The sequence below is a fragment of the Pelodiscus sinensis genome, chromosome 9 (assembly GCF_049634645.1).
Source record: "Pelodiscus sinensis isolate JC-2024 chromosome 9, ASM4963464v1, whole genome shotgun sequence".
Classification (NCBI taxonomy): Eukaryota; Metazoa; Chordata; order Testudines; family Trionychidae; genus Pelodiscus; species Pelodiscus sinensis.
Window position 1 is genome coordinate 28,280,377 of NC_134719.1, and position 21,419 is coordinate 28,301,795.

Consider the following 21,419-nt stretch of genomic DNA (forward strand, 5'->3'; position numbering starts at 1 on the left):
GTGGACCAATATTAAATAGGGTAAATCCTTCCTAATCTTCATCACTAAGCGTTTGGCTTTTCAGAAAAGTTTATATCCCTTTTTATCCTGCCTAATATAAATGTGGAAGTTCCTATTACCAACATAATGATCCAACTTAAAAAAAAAAAGCCTATAGAACTCTAGGACTTCATTATCTTTTGCAGCAATGAATTATATGGATTAATTGCATCATGTAAAAAAAAGCACTGTCTTTTCTAATTTTTAAGATTCAATGAATACCCCCTTATTCTTGTGTTACAAGAAAGGGTAATTAGGAGCATCCAATTTACTTACTCTGCATCACTCACGTCATTACTTCTAAACATCATGTTCCTACTTTTCCCATCTGGGGACCATCTTCTCAATTCTTCCCCTTCTGGAAGTCTTCCTTTCCAACCTTAAGTTATTATAGTAGCTTGTCTCTGAACCATATCTGTAGCTGTGCCTCTCTCATCCTCCCACCCAAACTTGCCATCTTGGGTGCATAAAATCAGATCCATATTTAGGCACCTCATGAAGTGTCTTCATTATCAGAGATGCTGAGTGCACTCCCAGTTCCCACTGACTTCTAAATCAATAATTAAATACTAAAATGTTAATTCAGCACCCTCTATCCTTTGGCTTCTGCCTCAGAACAAGCAACTTCACTTCAGTCTTTGCCGGAGACCTTTCACACTAGATGCCATAGAAATGAATGTCTAGAAGCTGGTTTACCAGAGTTCATGCATTTTCAAAAATCATAAAGCAAAATACATTGGATACCTGCCATGCTGTTGTTGGGAAACATTTCCAGCAGATGTTTCATTCAAAAAATGAACTCCAGGTGCTCATCACCTCTGATAAATAAATTACTAACTTTGGAGCCTAAATATTGAACTCAGACACCTAACTTTAGATATCAAGTTTGAAAATTTTGGCCCAAGATTATTGTTGGCCTAAGGTATATTGTATTTCTCCATGATGCATCATTACTTCTGTCTATTAACAAGGAAATACAACTGCTTAGTTCAGTACATTATTGTCTCCAAGAACCGAAACATATACCAAAAGAAATACATGAATTTGAATTGGCAGAAGTTATCAGAGGAGTTATGAATAATGTTTAATTTTCAGGCTATGGCATACCATTCATTGTCAAATAAATTCTAATACATCTGAATTCTACCTCCAAATTTGTACTTGGAAACACAATTACTTAAAGAACTATTTAGAATCAAGTATTTTGCCTGTGTGTACAACAAAAAGTCATAAAATTGGTTCACACCTACATAAGCATGTTTTGATGAGCAGAACTTGTTTCCAAAATATGTTTTCATTAGACTTTTTCCAAAAACTAGGAAGCAGGTTGTTAGGGCTTCATTAACAGGTATTTCAGAAAGACATAGCTTTAGATAATATGGCTCGATTTCTTTAAATGACACCAAGATATGACATTTTATAGAAACTACTCATTTCTCTTTTTAACATGACTGTTTGAGTTTCATAATCTCCTTTTCATATCATATTGACTTTTATATCATTGATTATTATTTCTAAATTATACAGAAATCCATAATACTGCAATCTACCCATAAAGCCCGTAAAAATAAAATAAGAATATCTAGAGATTTTTTTCCCTGGGTATTTGGATTACAAATCAAAAGAAAGTGAAGACTACACAGTGATCCAATGCTTCCTAACTAGAGACAGATGAATTACTCAGAGTAAATACCTTATCTATGAACAGATTTTTGAAAATGTGACATGTTGCTTCATGATTATAAATTGTTCAATTAATACTTTATGCAAACATATTTCAGTTCAGGAGTTGTTTGTGAATCATTCTCTTTTATCTTCCAATATTTGGTATTCATTAGTCAGAGTGTATGGTCACCAAAATCATGTGATATTGCATCTCCTCCCTGATTGGATAACTGAAATTGTATAAACAGAAGGAGGGAAGTTAAAAGTTATTTCAAATACTTCAAGGGCAAACTTTCACGAAAACATATTTGCATTAATATTTATGAGACATTCATTCTGCCAATATTTCTGTGAGCAAAAAAGAAAAATCTCCCATAAATGTTCTTGGAAAATAAATTTAAAAAGACTGTAAATAATTGATCAGCAGCAAAAATTAATGCTGCTATTTAAACTGCCATTGTGAGATCTTAGAAAATCCATTACAATACATAGAGCAATTCACACTTCTCTAAGGCAATTGTTTTAGACTTTCCACAGATTCAGGTATTCAAGCCTGTACCAGTTAATACTTCGTTAATGTTGTCAAATGTTGTTCACAACCATAAACACAAGAAATGCAATTTTCTAAAATTAAACTTTGTTTCTAGAACACAATCTCTAGAGCCAGGGAATGATTCTGCATCAAATTCTCTGGTCATGCATTCAAATTATATTCTACTCATTCACACACACACACACACTCTCTCTCTATTTACAGAGTATATGTACAGCTTATATAGAGGTATGTATGTGTGTATATAAGATATATTTTTATACATGTAGGTACATATTTATACATTAAATGTACACGTGTTGTAAATTAGTGACTCTGACGTTCTAAAGTGTTCTCAAGAGTAGTTGGATGACATCTAAACCTTTGTATGACAAATTGGAATACAACTTAAACATGGCACAAACACTTCATATTCATTCAAGAAATGGAAAGGAGAGTGGCTGAAAAAACACTCTATTTTTGGAGTACCTAAAATGAAAATATACCTATTGTGTGAGAACAGCTACGTTGTGAACCATACAACGATTCCAAAATTTGCAGCCTACCAGGCACTGCTATCAGGAAATGCCTTGGAAACTATACCTTTAATATTCAGAAATGTAGCCACAAATGCAAGTTGAAATTAAGAGGATCTGCAGATGTTCAGCACTTCAGAAATTTTGACACTATGTTTTTCTAGGTCTCATTTCAGTGACATTTCTACTCATCGGTATATTGATGATCAAATAAAATATGTGAAGCCTATTGAAAAAAAATACCTGTAAAATATGTGCTCTTTGCTGCAATTGGTGGAATGCGTTCCAATCTTTCCAATATTGTGCTACGTAAACTACAGTCGAAAACTGTTAGGCTGTAGAACATCTTTATGGCTGACCTAGAACAACGTTTCCTCAACTCCCGTCCCCTTTCACCCCTCCTCTACCTACGGTACATCGATGACATCTTTATGATCTGGACACATGGCCAAGAAACACTGGAGATATTCCACAGAGATTTCAACAACCTACACCCCACCATCAACCTCAGCCTGGACCATTCTACACGAGAGATCCACTTCCTGGACACCACCGTACAAATCAACAATGGAAAATTAGACACCACTCTCTACAGAAAACCCACTGACTCATACAGTTACCTACATGCATCCAGCTCCCATCCAGAACACACCACACGATCCATCGTCTATAGCCAAGCCCTTCGATACAACCGCATCTGCTCTAACCCCACTGACAGAGACCAGAAGCTTCAGGATCTCTACCAAGCATTTATAAATCTCAACTACCCACCCAGAGAAACAAAAAAGCAAATTGAAAGAGCCAGACGAATACCTAGAAACCATCTACTTCAAGACAGACCCAAGAAAACCAACAATAGAACACCACTTGTCATCACCTACAACCCCCAACTTAAACCTGTCCAACACATTATCAAGAAACTACAGCCTATATTGGAACAGGATACCATACTCAAAGAGGCTCTGGGAGACAGACCCATAGTCTCCTATAGACAACCACCTAACCTCAAGATGATTCTTACCAACCACCACAGGACATACCACACTAATACCAACCCTGGTACCTTCCCTTGCAACAAACCCCGTTGCCAGCTTTGTCCACATATTCATTCTGCTGATACCATTATTGGACCTAACCAAGTGAGTTATAAGATCAAGAACACATATTCCTGCGCATCCAGAAATATAATCTACGCTATCATGTGCCGAAAGTGTCCGTCTGCTATGTACATTGGACAAACATCTCAGACACTTCGCCAAAGGATTAATGCCCACAAAACAGATATTAGACAAGATCACAAAGAGAAAACAGTTTCTTGCCACTTTAACCAGAAAGGACACTCTCTAAATGACTTAGCCACCTGCATTCTGCTACAAAGACCTTTTACATCTGCACTTGAAAGGGAATCCTCTGAACTGTCATTCATGTTAAAATTCGACACTTACGGACAAGGACTTAACAAGTCTTTGAACTTTCTCACCCATTATCAAGACAGTTTCCCCAATTATCACCTGTAATACCATTAACTCACAAACATCCCACTCTCCCTACCTTTAATATCAGCAATTCACAGACACTTACCTTCCTTCCTCCCCCTTCCCACCCCCCCGCATCCTCCTTCTGTTCTGCAATGTGATTTGTCCTTTTCATATTTGTTCATTTTTTTAAATTGTATCCTTTGGTATATATGGTTGTGACTACTTTCTTCCACTATTTGATCTGAGGAAGTGGGTCTGGCCCACGAAAGCTCATCATCTAATAAACCATCTTGTTAGTCTTTAAAGTGCTACATTGTCCTGCATTTTGCTTAGGCTGTAGAAGTTTGCAAAACAAAAAAAGAAAAAAAAACACACACAGAGACACTTGTTGATCAAGTTTGTTTATATTTTACAAGCCCAGGGAAAACCACTAAAATAATTTGTCATCTATTGTATAAACTCACAATGCTTTCTGAGTCACTGCAATAAAACAAGACCTAGAATCACAGGAAACAGTGCTGCAGTGAGTTGGAGACTTGTATATGTGAGTGATCGTGCCATTTGACTTCACCGGAAGTTTTGCGTGAGCAATAACTGCTGGAATGACCTATTGTTCCTTCACTGATCTCATCCTCTAAATGCAAAATCCCAGTTAACAAGTTTGTTTAATAAGTCATGCGCTTAGGAAAGTAAAGGTAATGAAAGAGCTTCTCTTCTTCTTTTCCTTTATAAATCTGTGGCATTCTGCTCCTACCTCAATTTTTCCCCCCAGTTTTGCAGATTACAGAATTATTTCATAGTACAGAAGGATGGGAAAACATTTGGGGAAAAATACTCCCAGTACATCCTCCAAGTTGACTAGGTTCTGATGCACTTTCATGCTGATTTCAACTGTGTGTATCAGCATGGGAGTGCCAGGCCCACGCTAGAATGCTCAGTGATGAATGTCAGCACAGTGGCAGCAGTCTTTCTGCCAGACAGGAGCATAATGGGAGAGCTGCAGGAGCTCACAAATTTGGAGGGGCCTGTTAGCATTCCAAACTGTGGTGAATATGTCATTGCTATGCTACTGAACAGCTGTACCCCAGCAGCAGGAGGAAAGCACAGAGACTTTTGAAAAAGCTTCCCCTCCACATTACATTACAATATTAAATATCTTGAAAGGGTCTTCATTAGCTTCCAGAAATGACTTTTGTTACAAGATGTGTTTGTAACAAAGTCAGCTGTTAAATAATCGGATCAGAATTAGTCGAGTGGAAGTCAGGAGATCTGGGTGCCAGTTCTGACAGCTGTTGACCCGCTGTGTGACTTTGTGCAATTATTCATGACTAAATACAACTGTAAAATGGGAATTCTCCAGCTTGACATTATTTTGAAATAAAGGCTTGTAGTGTAGAGGTGCACTATGTTATTTTGGAATAACTTCAGTTATTCTGAAATTATGCTGCTGTGTAGATGTACCCTGAGTTTCCTGTCTGCAGCCCCCAAAGTATTTCTGCTTTCATTCTGGCCAGAGCCATGAAGTGTAGGCAAACACTTATAATAATCTGAACTTGTTTTTTCCCCCCTTTGCTTCAAAGGTTTAAATTCAAGTTTGGAGTAAATATTAGGTGTCTATGTTTATTTTAGCTGGACATGTTCACTCAGTAGTAATTTATTCTGTAAGGGTATGTCTGAAGAGAAAAGTTATTTCAAAATAACAACCAGAACGAGGTGTACCGGTAGTTCGAATTAGAGAGCATAATTCGAACTACCTACTCCATGCCGCGTATAGCCGCGGGCACGGAGTCCGCACTAACGGGGATTTAAAAATGGCGGCGCCCGGCAAGATGCAAATGAAGCCTGGGATATTTAAATCCCGGGCTTCATTTGCAACTTCGAATGCCTACATTAGCCACCCTAATTCGAACTAGGGTGGCAGTGTAGACATACCCTAAGGCTACGTCTACACTGGCCCCTTTTCCGGAAGGGGCATGTAAATTTCAGCAGTCGTCGTAGGGAAATCCGCGGGGGATTTAAATATCCCCCGCGGCATTTAAATAAAAATGTCCGCCGCTTTTTTCCGGCTTTTAAAAAAGCCGGAAAAGAGCGTCTAGACTGGCCCCGATCCTCCGGAAAAAGTGCCCTTTTCCGGAGGCTCTTATTCCTACTTCAAAGAATAAGAGCCTCCGGAAAAGGGCACTTTTTCCGGAGGATCGGGGCCAGTCTAGACGCTCTTTTCCGGCTTTTTTAAAAGCCGGAAAAAAGCGGCGGACATTTTTATTTAAATGCCGCGGGGGATATTTAAATCCCCCGCGGATTTCCCTACGACGACTGCTGAAATTTACATGCCCCTTCCGGAAAAGGGGCCAGTGTAGACGTAGCCTAAGAGAGTAATGGCGAAACTCATGGATTATAGATTTTATTTTTAAGAATATATACCCACTGAAATACAAGCGGAGCTATTAAGTTTGAGGGTACAGTAGTTATCGGAACAGTCACGATGGAAAATAGTTGTTTTAATCCCCCATTCCCTCCCTCTGAGCATTTACTAAAGTAAACCAAACAATGTAAAAATGCCAGCTCAGTCCTCTCTTGGGGAAGGCGCTGATAATGTTTATGCCTTCTTTGTAGGTATTCTGCAGTGTATTTCAGTAGTTTCTAATTTCCCTCATATATTCTATTTTATACAGGTACTTACACCACCTTCATCACCATAGTTTGAGCATTTTCCAGTAGTGCATTAAGTGGCATAGCTAATATCTGGCAGATGGATAACTGAACAGTGTTTTGTTTTTATAGATTGGATGGGTTTATATTTGTGAAGGCATTACACACATAATCAGGCTGGTTGGTTTTTTTTTTTTTATTCCTGTTTGCTCCTTCCTTTGCCCAGGATCTCTGCTAATTTCTTTAAAAGCAAAATCCACAAGATCCAATAGAAACTTTCTATCCTTTCTGTCTCCTCTGCTTTCTATCTTCCCCATCTCCTCTGCTCTTGAAAACCTTTTCTCTTGTATTCCAAGGTCTGTGTTACTGTCTACTACACACGCTTGAACATTTTAACACAAGCCTCGTTTCCCTTAACCCCTAACCTGCACCTTTCCTGTCTTCCCCATCTTTTCCAAGACTCATCTTCAGTATCTGTTTCTTCCCCATCTTCATTCAAGCATGCTATATTATCTTTCTGAAAGCAGTCTTTACTCAATCCTGTTTGTCTTTATCAACTTCTGTTCAAACTCAAGTGTGGGCATCTCTGCTTTCAGTTCCATGTCCTCTTCTGCTTCAACTCTTTTCTCAGGTTACATCGACACTGCAGGCTTCTTTTGGAAGAACCTTTTCCAGAAGAGATCATCCAAAAAACATCTTCCAAAAGAGAGCATCCACATTGCCAAAGTGCATTGAAAAAGAGATCTGCTTTTTCGAAAGATAGTGTCCACACTGAATGGACGCTATCTCGCATTTATGCTGTGATTACTATGGATGGAGTGGCCACTAGGGCACCTGTGCTTTTTCCTTTCTTTCGAAAGAACTCCCTCTTTCCTGTCCACACGCCTTTTTCTGAGAGCTCTTTAGGAAAAAGGCTTCTTCCTCGTAGAAAGAGGTTTACCAATGTCAGAAATACCCCTCTGTTTTTTCAGCCCCTAGGTCCCTTCTACTCTTGATCTCACCAATCCATTAAAACTACTATTACAAAAGTCTGTAGTGGCCCTGGCCTTCCAAATTTCTCCTCCATAATACTGCAGATTCTTCAGCAAAGACTCCATGGGAGTGGGGCTGGCACCCTTTGCCAGTCCTGCCCCTAGGTATGCTTTGCTGTGGACTCTGCAATATAACTTTACCCTGGGAATGGGGTCAGAAGAGGGCTGCCAGCCCTGCTTCCAGGGAGCTGACTTTGCTGCAGACTCTGCAGTATAAAGCTTTATGTATAGGCTTTATTCTGCAGAGCCTGCAGTGCATGTAACTGTGTAACTGCTATGATTCTTAGCAGTTACATGGTTACATTTTTAAATGACTTTTTACATCCCTACTCCATACTCATACCTCTCTAGCTCTCTACCACCTATGAGAGTGTCTGTACTACCCTGCTTGGGCTTCCATGATATGCCTGGACTTTAACTTTATTGTGGGGTGCACGCCATACTAAAGAACGCTCAACTTTTTTGGAGGGGTGGGGGTGAAGGCTGACAGGAACAGTTGCAGGCTGAGAAGTTGGAGCAGGGATCTGCGACCAGGTATGGAACCTTTACCTCTGGCAGATTTCTGAGATTAGAATTGGCTTCTTATGCATGGTTTGCTTCTTATACACACTGATTGTAAAACTGCTGTGCCTCTTTTTGGTATAATTGGTTCAATTTCCAGATTAGAGAAATATTATCTAGCTGCAGTCACTTGACCATTATGTGCATCAACTATTTCTTATTTAGTGATGCTGGTATTTGCATTAGCTCTGCTAGAGCCAGATTTATATTTGAGCTACTCCTGATATGACCCAGGAAGCAGTAATTTGCAAGAGCTATTATTTCTATCAAGTTTGAAGGGTTTTCAAATTAATATTATGGGAGTGTGATCATCCATCATCACAATCTTATTATCCATACATACTTTTCTTATCTCAGCATATAGTCTTTCCTTCTCCTTTCTCCTGCCTTTCCTGTTGTGGATATCTGTAGCATGGTCCTATTACAGTTCTTTAATCCTTCTGTCTACTAACAGTTTTGATTAATTTATTTTTCTTAAAGAGCAGTCTTTTTATGTATTATGAGGGCCACATCTTTTCTGTTATCTCAGTGTTACATTTTTGGGGATTATTCTGAAAGTGTGCATTATGAATCTCATTCTCACATGCAACCTCTAATTTATAAGAGATACACACTGACACCAGCAGAACACCTCTACAACGTTGTTTTGTTTCCTATATCCCTAGCACATAGCTCAGATACCTAAAATATTGTTCTTCTATTGATTCATTTATTAGCACTTTTTGTATAATAATACAAAGGCAAAGTACAGTGCAGAATATCTCACTGACTTAGCATGCTTTTACAAAGAATGTTATTTTATTCTTTCACACAAAAGATTGAGTTAATGCTTCAGAAAGAGAGGATTATGTGGAGCAGTAAATATCCCTGACATAAATTATACTTAACTATTTTGCTAGATTGTTCACTATTCTCAAATTTTAACTTCTACATTTATTATTATGCTGTTTGTGAAATATTACTTTGCTAAACAATTTAATAATAGTAAGATTTTTCAATGACTTATCTTGTCTTATTAACTACCAAAGATATGTGCTACTCATCTAGCCCTTTTCTTTTAATTATTATTTTATGTAGCATAGTAAAAAGTATCACTGTGCTGTTTATTTTAAAGATAAGGGGGAAAGCCTTTATTCTTGAGTCTTCCTTAAAATATTAAATTATTTAAAATACCTTCTCTGATTCAGGTTTATGGTAGACACATTATGCTTACTGTCTGTGCTGAAGGTGCTGGAAAAGTAGAGGAATACTCTTGAGAGATTTAAACAAGAGTGAAAAAGAAAAGCCTCTGTGACATGAATATTGATTTTAGTTTTTAAATAAAACACTGAGATGATGCAAGATTAGAGAAACACACATTTAATAATGAGTGTGTGACAGTACAATGGCTGCACAAACTTAATAAATATCATTTGTGGTTAAATAGTGGGTGTTCAGTTATGCTGTTGAGTTATTGAGAGTCCTCACTATGGGCTGGCAATAATCAGCTTTGTCTGACCGACAACTTCAGAGACTGAAAACTGATATCCTCAGTAAATATGTGCTTTCAGTACATTCTGGAAGGTGGTTCATTATACAGTAGCTGCCTTTAAACTTTGTCATGGTGCAGACCACATCTTAATAAAGAGATGGATGCCTCCCATCTCATCTGCATCAGAAGGACCTTCTCCCTTCCCAGTCATAGGTCAAATAATATTTTTGTGGTAACAGTTTTATTGCAAAATCTATAGTATTTAATAAATCTTTAGCCTCTTTCAATGCAGGTGCAAGCAATGAGGAAATGGCTGCAGTATACAGCCAGCCTGATATTCAAAATGCAAGTGTTCCATGGAAGGCATCAAGGTCAACCATGGAAAACCAGAAGTACAAGGCTACCTATTGCTTGAACAACCATCTCAAGCAGACTGAGGATGTCCAACCCACTTTTTGACAAACATTTGTGTTTAGTATAGGGTAACAGCCCATTTTACTAAGGAAGAATCTAAACAGAGTCACACAGAAATGGCAGGGATGTAACAAGATTCAGATGGATTTTCAGGTACAGATTCAAAGCATCGGACCAGCAAATGTAATTCTATAGTTCTGTTATCATCCATTGTGCCTGTAGCCATTCATTGAAGGTATCAGTCTTAATCCATGCCACATTCTTCTTACCTGCCTCCATATCCCAGTTCCTACTGTCTGTTCTACATCTCACCTTCCTCAACAATACCAAATCCCTAGTAGTTCTACTTTGCTCTTCACCTTGCAGGCCACCACTTCTTGCAGATGGCTGCCTGGATCTGTATACTGTCTATTACCAGTGGGGGTGAGCCTCCTGTCAGTGGAGGCAAGCCCTTTTCTCTCCTCCTTCCAGAAAAAGCAGTGACATTAGCATGATGTGACCATTTCCTGATATCACAGGAAATGGGAATGTTGTTCCAGGGTGGAAACCAAGGCTGTGCTTGTATAAATAGATAATATGCTAATCTTGCCTCTAAATGCAGTCTTCTTTCACTCTCTCAATTTTTAAGGCTCTTAATACACCATACTATTGTAAATCTGACATAAGGATGCTCTCTCCCACTCACCAAAGGAGCAGACTGCAAGTCCACAGTTTAGCTCTGTACTATCTCTCTCTGAAAACTATAAAGCACTAGACAAGGTGTCATAAATCCTAATGTAAGCCTAGTATACTGTCCCATCTACTCTTGCGCAAAAATGAGTTATTCCTCATAGAAAGAGGTATACCTACACTGCAAAAAGCCCTCTGTTCTGCTGTTTTACAGGCAGTCCCCGGATTACGTACAAGATAGGGACTGTAGGTTTGTTCTTAAGTTGAATTTGTATGTAAGTCGGAACTGTAACATATTGTAGAGGAAACTCTAGCCAAACATTTCTCTAGAGCTCAGTTTTATTCTCCCACATCTCACTTCCCTCAGTCCTTTATTCTCAAGGTACGTCTACACTGGCCCCTTTTCCGGAAGGGGCATGTTAATTTCAACTATCGTAGTAGGGAAATCCGCGGGGGATTTAAATATCCCCCGCGGCATTTAAATAAAAATGTCCGCCGCTTTTTTCCGGCTTTTAGAAAAGCCGGAAAAGAGCATCTACACTGGCCCCGATCCTCCAGAAAAAGCGCCCTTTTCCGGAGGCTCTTATTCCTTATACTTCATAGTTTACTCGGCATAGTGAAACAAGGTTTACTGGAGCGGCCGACAAAGTCTTCCCTTCTCGACCGCGCCGTGTCTAGACTGCCAAGCTGTGTCAGATCAGCTGATTTTCGGCACAGCGCGGCAGCCATTTTTATTTTAATGAAGTGGGGATTATTTAAATCCCCGCTTCATTGACTATGCCGAGTAAACGATTTTACATGGCTCTGTCGATGGAGCTATGTTGTTTAGACATACCCAGAGAGAATAATGAGTCTGCTGTACAATGTTAGCTGATAGCCAGCTGGCTTTTAGCTCATATGGTAGAGGCTCATGCACTAAGTTCCAGAGGTCCCAGGCTTGGTGCACTTATTAGTGTAACATCTGCTGGCATTACAATAGTAAGTGCCAAGTTCAGGCTACCCAGTGGGAGTTATATGAAGAGAATACAAGCCTCTGTCACTTGGGCTTCTCTGACTTTGCAAGCTATTGGTGCCTGAATGGTGTCTAACCTCTGCCCCAATCTAGGGTCCTGGGCACCCCCTCAGGTCACAGATCTTTCATAAGACATCCCTGTCTGAGTGTTGGAACATGATGTCCAACTGCCTAGCTTCTCTGGATTCACCATTGACCCTTCAGATTCCCCAGTACTTAAACACACACCTTTCCCAGAACTCCACCCAAATGGTATGAAGTTCATGGTTTCCAGTACACCTCTCTCAAGGACATGCACCAGTTATAAAGCATCAATACTCACACACTTTTGTAGTTTAACATCTTTATACTCTTTCTATTTTATTTTGTAAAACAATAACAAAAATTAATGCAACATCCCTTGCTAATTCACCCTTCCATCCCATTGTCTTCTCTGCCCTGCAGCAGCCTCCTTCTTCTTAATATGGTGCAAAATGACTCCCTCCACAGTTCTCCCAGGAGTCCATTTATAGACTCCTGCTGGGGTCACTTGCTTCTTTTGTTCTGCTTTTTAGTAATTTTCCACTGCTCTACTCTGCTCCCTTCAGTCAAGAGGATGAAGTGTCTTCTCCTAGCTAGAGCAAATCTATTGTCCGAAAGTGTTTTACATTGAACAATCACTGAGTGCTGTTCACCAGTCATTGTTGTCCCTGGCCTGGCACAGATATGACACAACCCTGCAAACTCCTAGTGGATTCACATACAAATAGGCATTGAATGACACAGTAATTTTAGTATAAAATTAAAATTATCCACAATTCAGAAGTGGTACAGACAAAAATCCCAACTTGTTTTCTTTCGCCCTCACCATCTTTAAGGCTCATCCTAATACGAATATGGTTGAAGTTATAGTATAGCGATGCTACCTTTCATTCCCCAAAGGAGCAGACACCAAGTCTGTTTTATCTCTGTACAATCTATCTCTGAAAATTATAAAGTGTTTAGTAAGGAATATGTCAATATATCGGAATTTGAACAATTCCCTTCTCTGTATAGAGAAACACTTGGGTATATTGTTTCAGAATAAAAAAAGCACTTAGTATATCTCACTTATGTCTCAGATGTTTAATCTTCAACGCCAACATACGACATTTCTCAGTGTAAAATACTCAGTTATGTCTCTCTTAGACGTCAGTGCTCAAAATGTGAAAACTAGGGTACGTCTCAGCATGTGGTATTAGTGCCTGAAAACTGCACTGGAAATCTATGGACATTGATCTAATATCATACATCATCATAAAAGTATGCTTTTAAGAAACTATTTGGCAATGTACAGTATGAGAACATGTTTGCTTTCCTGCTGACACATTCTAGTGCTTGAGAATTGTTATATCTATTTATATGTCTTATATCTGACTGTAATAGCTGAGCACCTCATGGTCATTAACATTTATCCTCAAACAACCTTCTGAAATAGGGAAATTGTATTACTGACATTTTACAAAAGGGGAACTAAGGCACAGCGAGATTAAGCCGGTTGCCCGAGGTCAAACAAAAAAGCCTGTAGAAAGTTTGGCTGAGCTCTTGAGGTCCAAATCAACACAATGTATCCACAGACTTTTAAGCAGCAAAAAAATCTGATTTTAAATACTATTAACTGCAATGGGAATTACTCATATCCAGCAGTGGGTCTACTGTAGGTCTACGAAGTGGGCCAGAGAAAGCTAACCAATATAGTCCTCCTTTGTGAAGAATTAGAAACAATGCTTATTAATTTTGCATTGACTAAACTTGCATTGCAACAGCAATTGCCTATTTTCCAGCCAAGCAGCGTAACCATTTACAAATTGGATTATTACCTCATAAACAAGAGAGTTATGATTTTATTACTAATTATTTTTTCAAATCAAATTGAATCAAGGTATTATTTTAAAAAACAAAAACAAGTATGTGTAACAATTTTCCAAGTTTCCTTGTGCAATTATCATGATGGTGTTCACAAACTAGATTTTTTTGCACAAATGATCAGTTAACCATATGCTTTCTTAACCCAGTTGCCATTTGCAATTATGGTAATCAAATTCAAATTAAAGACATGATCATGCAAACACATACACACAATCTTAACTTTTTGCTTCTGAATAATCTCATGGACTTAGATTTTGAGTTTTATTGAACAGTCAAAACATTTATATACAATAGGCAATGTCTATTGCAATTACAACACCTTTCTGTCAATTCATATCCCTTTTCTCCTATTCAGTAGTGATGACACTCCACACATATTTCCACTGACTTCAGTGAAACTGTTCACAGGTGTTATATTAGATACAAGGCATAATTACAATGCTGACTGCAAATATATTTTGTTGATCCATTCCCAAAGGGTGTGGCCAAATATAAATAGGTCTTAAGCCTGAAGTCTATGATGTCTTCTGCTACACCAGTGCAGTAGGGGTACATCTACACTGCATGCTTATTTCAAAGTAAGCTACCCTGGAATAGTTATTCAGAAATAGCTTATTTTGAAATAACATGCCTACACTGCAGGAAAGCCTCAAAATTAGTCCACGGCAGCCTTCTCTAATGTAGACATGCTATCTCGATTTAGAGTCCCAGGAGGCATTGGGGAGTGTGGAGGAGCGGGTCTCTGCTCCCCCTTCTTCCCAGCTTACCCTGGGTCTGGTGGCTATCCAGCCATTCCTTCTATGCACAATTTTACAACTCTTCGGCCTCAGTAACCGTCTATTTTGGTCTCAAGCCACCGTAGTTTCAAATGTATTTCTTGTGGCCGTATCCCTTTTGAACTGCCCGCCTGGCCCTACCCTATGAGTCCCTTCCCCTGACTCACATCTCCAGACTCCACTCCCCCCACCCCAGACGTACCATCTGGCGCATCACTGCATTTGGCATTCTCCTGACCGTGGCGCCACTCAGCTGGGCTGCCATGCGGAAGCAGGCAGCATAGGTGGCTGACCACCCACCGTGTGCCCTGTAAAGCTCGGTGGTCAGCATGGGATAAGTGTGGGGTGAATCGGCTCCACTCCCAGGGAGTGGGTCCGCCCCGTCACAGGGAGGAATAACTTAGAATGGCCCTGGTGAGGGACTATTTTGAAATAGCAGAAGTGGAGTATCTACACATGCCTTATTTTGAAATAGCTATTTCTGAATAGGCATTATTCCCCATAGAATGAAGTTTACAGATTTTGGAATAAGCCATCCATTATTTTGAAATTATGTCAAAATAATGGAATGGCTGTGTAGATGTTATTTCAAAATAACCATGCAATGTAGATGCCATGTGCCACGAAATACTCCCATTTGCCTCTGAAGCTTTGGAACTTGGTGGTTGTCTACAAACAGAACAAGTTAATAGATATTTCCAGAAATACAGAAGCTTGAGGCAGGGTGAACAGTGAGCCATATAATGCTTAATAGTTGTTCTGTGTTACATAGTGTGTGCATACTATCCCATCAATAGTGAATATCCCAGTGATCATAATGCCATGCAGAACAACAACAGAAACCTCTCAGCAAACAGCCCATTCATGTTTATAATTTAAAATTTCACCTAGGTGAACATTGGGCATAAACACTAAGCACTTTTTAACATTATATGTCAATAAACGACTTCAAACTTCAATGAACTTTACCCCAAAATCTGAGAAATAAGAGAAAAATGGACATTGCTCCAAATCTGGTAATAATTGATGACTGACAGCTCTTTCGTTGCAAATTTTGTAAATGCTAAATGTTCTGTGAAGAGAAATTTGATTTGGACACATGGAAAAAATTATTATCCATCAGGGTGGCAAAGTCATGCAAAAAGTTGCGTACAGAGACTATAGAAACCCCATCACAGGAGATTTTTAGGAACAGGTTAAGTTAGATGAACACCTGTCACAAGGTCTCTCCCCTTTGACTTCAGAGCTGGGTGGCAGTATATGTACTTGGGGAGGAGCATAAATGACTGCAGACACAAAGCAGGGAGGTACAATCAAATACATTTGAAAACCAATATTTTAGACCAGCAGTTCTCAAATGTCATTGTACCATGACCCCCATCTGACAACAAAAATTATTACACAACTGCGGGGGGGAGGGGAAGTTTGAGCCCTACCAAACCTGGCTGCCCCAGGAGGGAGGCAGCAAAGTCAAAGCCTCAGGACTCAGCCCTAGGCGTGGGGCCAGTAATATGAGCCCTGCTATCCGGGTCTGAAACCCGAGGGCTTCCAGTTTGGCCCCAGGCAGTGGTGCTCAGGCTTTGGAACTAGCAAGCCTAACTCCAGTCTTGGTGGTCACAATAAAATGGAATTGCAACCCACTTTGGAGTCCCAATCCACAGTCTGAGAACTGCTGGTTTAGATAATACTTAGTCATGCCGCAGTGCAGGGGACTGGACTAGATAAATGGAGGTCCCTTCCATTACTCCATGCCTATAATTTACTTTAGTTTATCTTTTCTTCCCCCAAAGAGCTTAATTTTTTCTAACAAACCCCATAAGTAATTTTAGAGAAAGAGAGTGTGTATGTATCAAGGGCTGGCTGATTTGGTAAGGCAAGCTGGGCCCATGACCATGCATTTATCCCCCAAATGAATGTGCTGGATACTGGGGAGTCCCATAAATAATTTTAGAGAAAGAGAGTGTGTATGTATCAAGGGCTGGCTGATTCGGTAAGGCAAGCTGGGCCCATGACCATGCATTTATCCCCCAAATGAATGTGCTGGATACTTAATTATAATGACTAACCCGAGCAGTGGGGGATCAAATGTCTACAAAGACAAAGCTGGAACTCAGTTTGGGGAGAAAGCCTAAGAGTGGGAGGGTGGAGAAGACAGGGAAGAGGACCTGGAGAAAGTACTCTATTGAAACAAAAATTGCAAACCCTTTGGGAAGAAGAAAGGTCTGGGGAAGGAACTACATGTAAGTTACCTCCTACCTCATGGGGCTCAAGTCAAGAAAATGGTTGTATTCTAGGAAGAGACAAAGTTTGAAGAACCTGGTAATCCTCTGGGACTGAGAAAAGCAAATAAATCCCAAATGAAGAACTGTTTCAAACATAAATATCAGTATGGTCATTGTTAAGGGATGCTGGGGGTATAGTCCTTGTGGGAGTTATGCATCCATATCTCAAATCCCTCCATTCATTCACAACACGTAAATATACACATTTTGTACAGTATCTGTTCTATTGCATAATTGTATTCATAACTGATATGCTGTGTACTGCATTTGTCTGCATTTGTTCATTAAAGATAGTTTGAGAAAGAGAGCTCAGCAATAGGTTTTCATTGTAAACCACTATCGTGGAATTTGGAAGAGAGTGAAAATTCCTGTTCCAGATTCCACTGACAGAGTGACTGCAATTGTGCCTAAACTTTATATGAACTGCAATAAGGAAGAACCAGGACAAATTCCTTGTGCCTTGTCTGCCTCACTTTACCCAAATGAAGGTCAGGAACACTCTGACCCTTAATTTAAAAGTTAAAAATGCAGTATGTGAAGTTTTTTTCTTGTTTTTATCTTTTCAATAAAGTCCATAGCTGCTCTGCAAAAATATTGTGAAAATGTATGATAAAAAAATGAAAGAGCTTTATGAAAGTGGCATGAGAAGGACACTGAATTTCAGGCTTTATGCAGCTGTTTGGGTGAATTATTAAACTGTGTTTTTTCCATATAAATCAAGAATTGAAAGATCAAGAGCTGCAATTCAAAAGTGGAAAGAGATCAAATAAAAGATGGATAGTGCAGCAAAGCCCAAGTAAAAGATGAAATAGCTGATAAGTTGGTCACTGAATATCAATTGTTTTAATAAATGTACACATTACCAAATTTCTAGAAAAGAATATACTCATCAAAAGCTGTTGGAGATGTTTCCAAAGTATATAATTGCCATATCAACACAAAATACAGTGTGAACACATATCAAAGGAGTGCAGGTACAGTAAACAATGGACAGCGTGTCAGCACAATTGTGCATATGAATATGATTTTATATTAGATATCATAAAATACGACTGTAATGTTATATGGGAACAAAAAATATCTTATTATGGTTATAAGAAAGAACTAAAAAGGAAATCAAAACATTTTTGCAGATATTTCTGAAAACAGCACGGCTGCGTCTAGACTGACATGATTTTGCGCAAATACTTTTAACGGAAACGTTTTTCCATAGAAAGTATTTGCGCAAGAGAGCGTCTATACTGGCATGTGCCTTTGCGCAAAAGCATCCGTGCCAGTGTAGACGCTCTCTTGCGCAAGAAAGCTCCAATGGCCATTTTAGCCATCAGGCTTCCTTGCGCAAGAATACTTGCACAAGAGAGCTTATTCCTGAGTGGGAGAGTCAGAGTATTTGCACAAGAACCACTGATTTTGTACATTACAAAGTCAGTGTTCTTGCACAAATATTTGTGGCCAGTGTAGACAGGCGGCAAGGTTTTGCGCAAAAGCAACTGCTTTTGCACAAAATCATGCCAGTCTAGATGCAGCCCAAATTATTATTTATCAGGAAAAGGTTTTTGACAGGCTTTGACAGATTCCAAATTAGATCTCATTCAAAGGTTGTAAGATTTTGTCTCTGTTTTATGATCGTTAGAAGATAACTAGAATAGCCAACTTCATTCATTTATGCCAGTTAAATAGAACAGCAGACTTCTAAATACTCAAAAACAAAAGACAATGTGACCCTCTGAATAATAAACAGCATAGCAGTGGGGCCAAAGCCATACCCTCAGAAGTGGCAGGGCCTTGGGCAGGATTGGGGCAAGCTTCTGCCAGGTAGCCTCAGTGCCACCTGGAGCATGCGGAGCCTCCACTCTCAATGCTGCCTGGAGTGCACTGAATAAGACTCCGGTGATGATTTAAAGGGCCCAGAGCTCCAGCAGCCTTTGCTGCTGCAGTAGCCGTGGCAACAGCTAAGAGCCCTCTGTCCTTTTGAATCACCGGGCCCTGGGGCAGTCACCCCCATTGCCCTACTCTGTGGACAGGGTCGTAGGGTAGTAAACTCATCAAGGTTGATTCTTCACTGCCTTGCTTTTCATAAAGTCACCTACATCTGTACAAGCTGTATGTAAAATGCCACCACTTGGCTCTAGTAGATTTTTACCCTACTTTGTACACATACAAGTGACTAATCAAGGGGCAGACCAATGAAGAATCAGCCTCACCATGTTTTATGGCAAAAATATTCACAAATCATTTGTTTAATTAATCAGCTCAACTTCTCATCCATGCTTTCATTGAGTGGAGGCTCATAACTTACCATGTGTAGTTAATGTCACAGTCAATTCCTTAAAGTATTTTTAAATAAAAAATATGACTCACTGGAGAAGATAAGTAGTAACTGATCTAAAGCAAAACAATTAATCCAAGGATCTATGGCTATTCTGTCCCCCAATAAACATTTTGCCATTCTAGAAGAATTCCCCTGCTATGCAAGTAGGAATAAGAGATCTTCCGGAAAAGGGCTTTATTCCGGAGGATCGCGCCAGTCTAGACGCTCTTTTCCGGCTTTTCCCCAAGCCGGAAAAAAAGCGGCGGCCATGTTTATTTAAATCCCGCGGGGGATATTTAAATCCCCCGCGGATTTCCCTATTCTGACTTGCCTGATTTGCATGCCTATTCCGTCTTATGTGACCAGTCTAGACGTAGCCTTAGTGTATCTGTAGCCAGACAGGAACCCCCACCTGTAACATCCATCTTGCTTGCCTCTCTAAGATGCCTGGAGCACACAGGGCACACACAGAGCAGTAAAATCAGCATAGTCTTTGAAGCCTTGACAGGAGGCCCAGATATGCTAGCTCACAGTGACCCTGTATGGCTCTAAACAGAGATACACCAATTGTTGACCTCGAGGCTGCGAGAACTGCCTTGGCTGGCACCTATATTGATACGAACACATAGCCCTCCATGGGGGGAGGAATCTCCCGCCCAGTAAAGAATGTCCAGTACTCACAATTTAGTTATCTCTCTTGCAAGTGTAAATTAAGTTGAAACTCCCTTGTAAGAACTGGCGTCACAAAGATGGATCAACACAATTTGGCATATTAGATAAGAAAGAGGATACGGGCCCCTATGGGTATAAAAGATGGGTCCAGCAGCACACTCACTCTGAGCGTCAATCTACCATCTATCTGCTGGCCTCCCGAGGTTCCACGGGGACACCCACCTCATATTCGTCTTTCCTAGGAATTGAGGGACCAGCCCTGGCCTGATACGCTGGAGTCGAGAGGCACAGAAGGGGGTAAAAATTGTACCTGGATGTGTCCTTTGTCTTAAGTGTACACATAGACTTAGAGCTCTTTAAAGATTAAGCTGTCACTTGGTACCATTATTTCTATTTTCTATCTTTATTTTTTAAATCTATATTTCCTAGCAGTTAAGAAATAGAGCAATAGCCATTGTAACCATATGATTTATAAGCTTCTTTAATAAACCTGTAACTGTTTAAGCTTTAACCTGATTCCTTCAGTTGCTGTAACAGAACCAAACACAATTTAAAAGTATTTCAGCCAGTCATAGGGAGAGGACGCAGTTAGAGCTGGGCATTTGGATCATGTCGCCTCCAGGGGACAGATCTGTGGAGTGCCTGTCAGCCTTCCATAGGCTGCCCACTGCAGAGGGACCCTGGTCCTAGCAGCTAAAGACACAGGTGTAATAAGCTCTCCTGCAAAAACTCTGGGGCATCTGTCCTAGTGGTCAAAGACACAGACGAAAAACTTTTCGGGGCACCCGTCGGCCTCCCCTAGGCCACCTGCTGCGAAGGAACCTTGAGTTCTAGCAGTTGAAGACTTGGGTGTATAACACACACCACGCACTGCCCTGGCTATCAGCTGACAATATCACAGTGCTTTCGAAGACCATTATTCTTGTTAATCAGCCTATAAAAGTCTACTTTACAAAGCCCACATGTCCCTACTTTGGTTCATGGAGCATCCATTGGCCAAGTATCCTGAAACATTATGCTTTTACATACTAGCTTCATCTTTATATAAGCTGCTCTATGGTCGCATCTGTGCCCCACAGTCATGATTAACAAATATATAAATGTAAGAGAAACTTGTGAGTGCCTTGGATTGAAACCATAATACATCACAATCTGAAAGTTTAATACGGTACTCTCAGATATTCCAAGTCTTATGATAATGAGAGTTGAAGAATGTGTTGAACCAAACCACTGAGACTAAGCCCAAGCTTTTGTATATCTCACTGGTCAGACCTGGTGTATGTCAATGTAAAAAATATGGTATGGTTGTTACTTTGAATATTTTATCAATTGATTCACCAGACCTGCAAGCAGTCCTAGGGCTAACAGGCTGGAAGGGTGATCACTCCCTGATGGCATTAGGTGTATATATGGTGTATGTATGGCACCTTTTAA

At 39.9% G+C, this 21,419-nt stretch overlaps 1 long non-coding RNA gene across 1 annotated transcript in view; it reads right to left on the bottom strand.

The window, feature by feature from the left end:
* Nucleotides 1–1,068: 1,068 nt before the first annotated feature.
* Nucleotides 1,069–21,419, bottom strand: part of LOC142830662 (uncharacterized) — a 37,041-nt gene continuing 16,690 nt past the window's right edge. The window contains exon 3 of the long non-coding RNA XR_012906104.1: nucleotides 1,069–1,934. This is a non-coding gene — a long non-coding RNA (uncharacterized LOC142830662). The remainder of the gene's footprint in view (nucleotides 1,935–21,419) is intronic.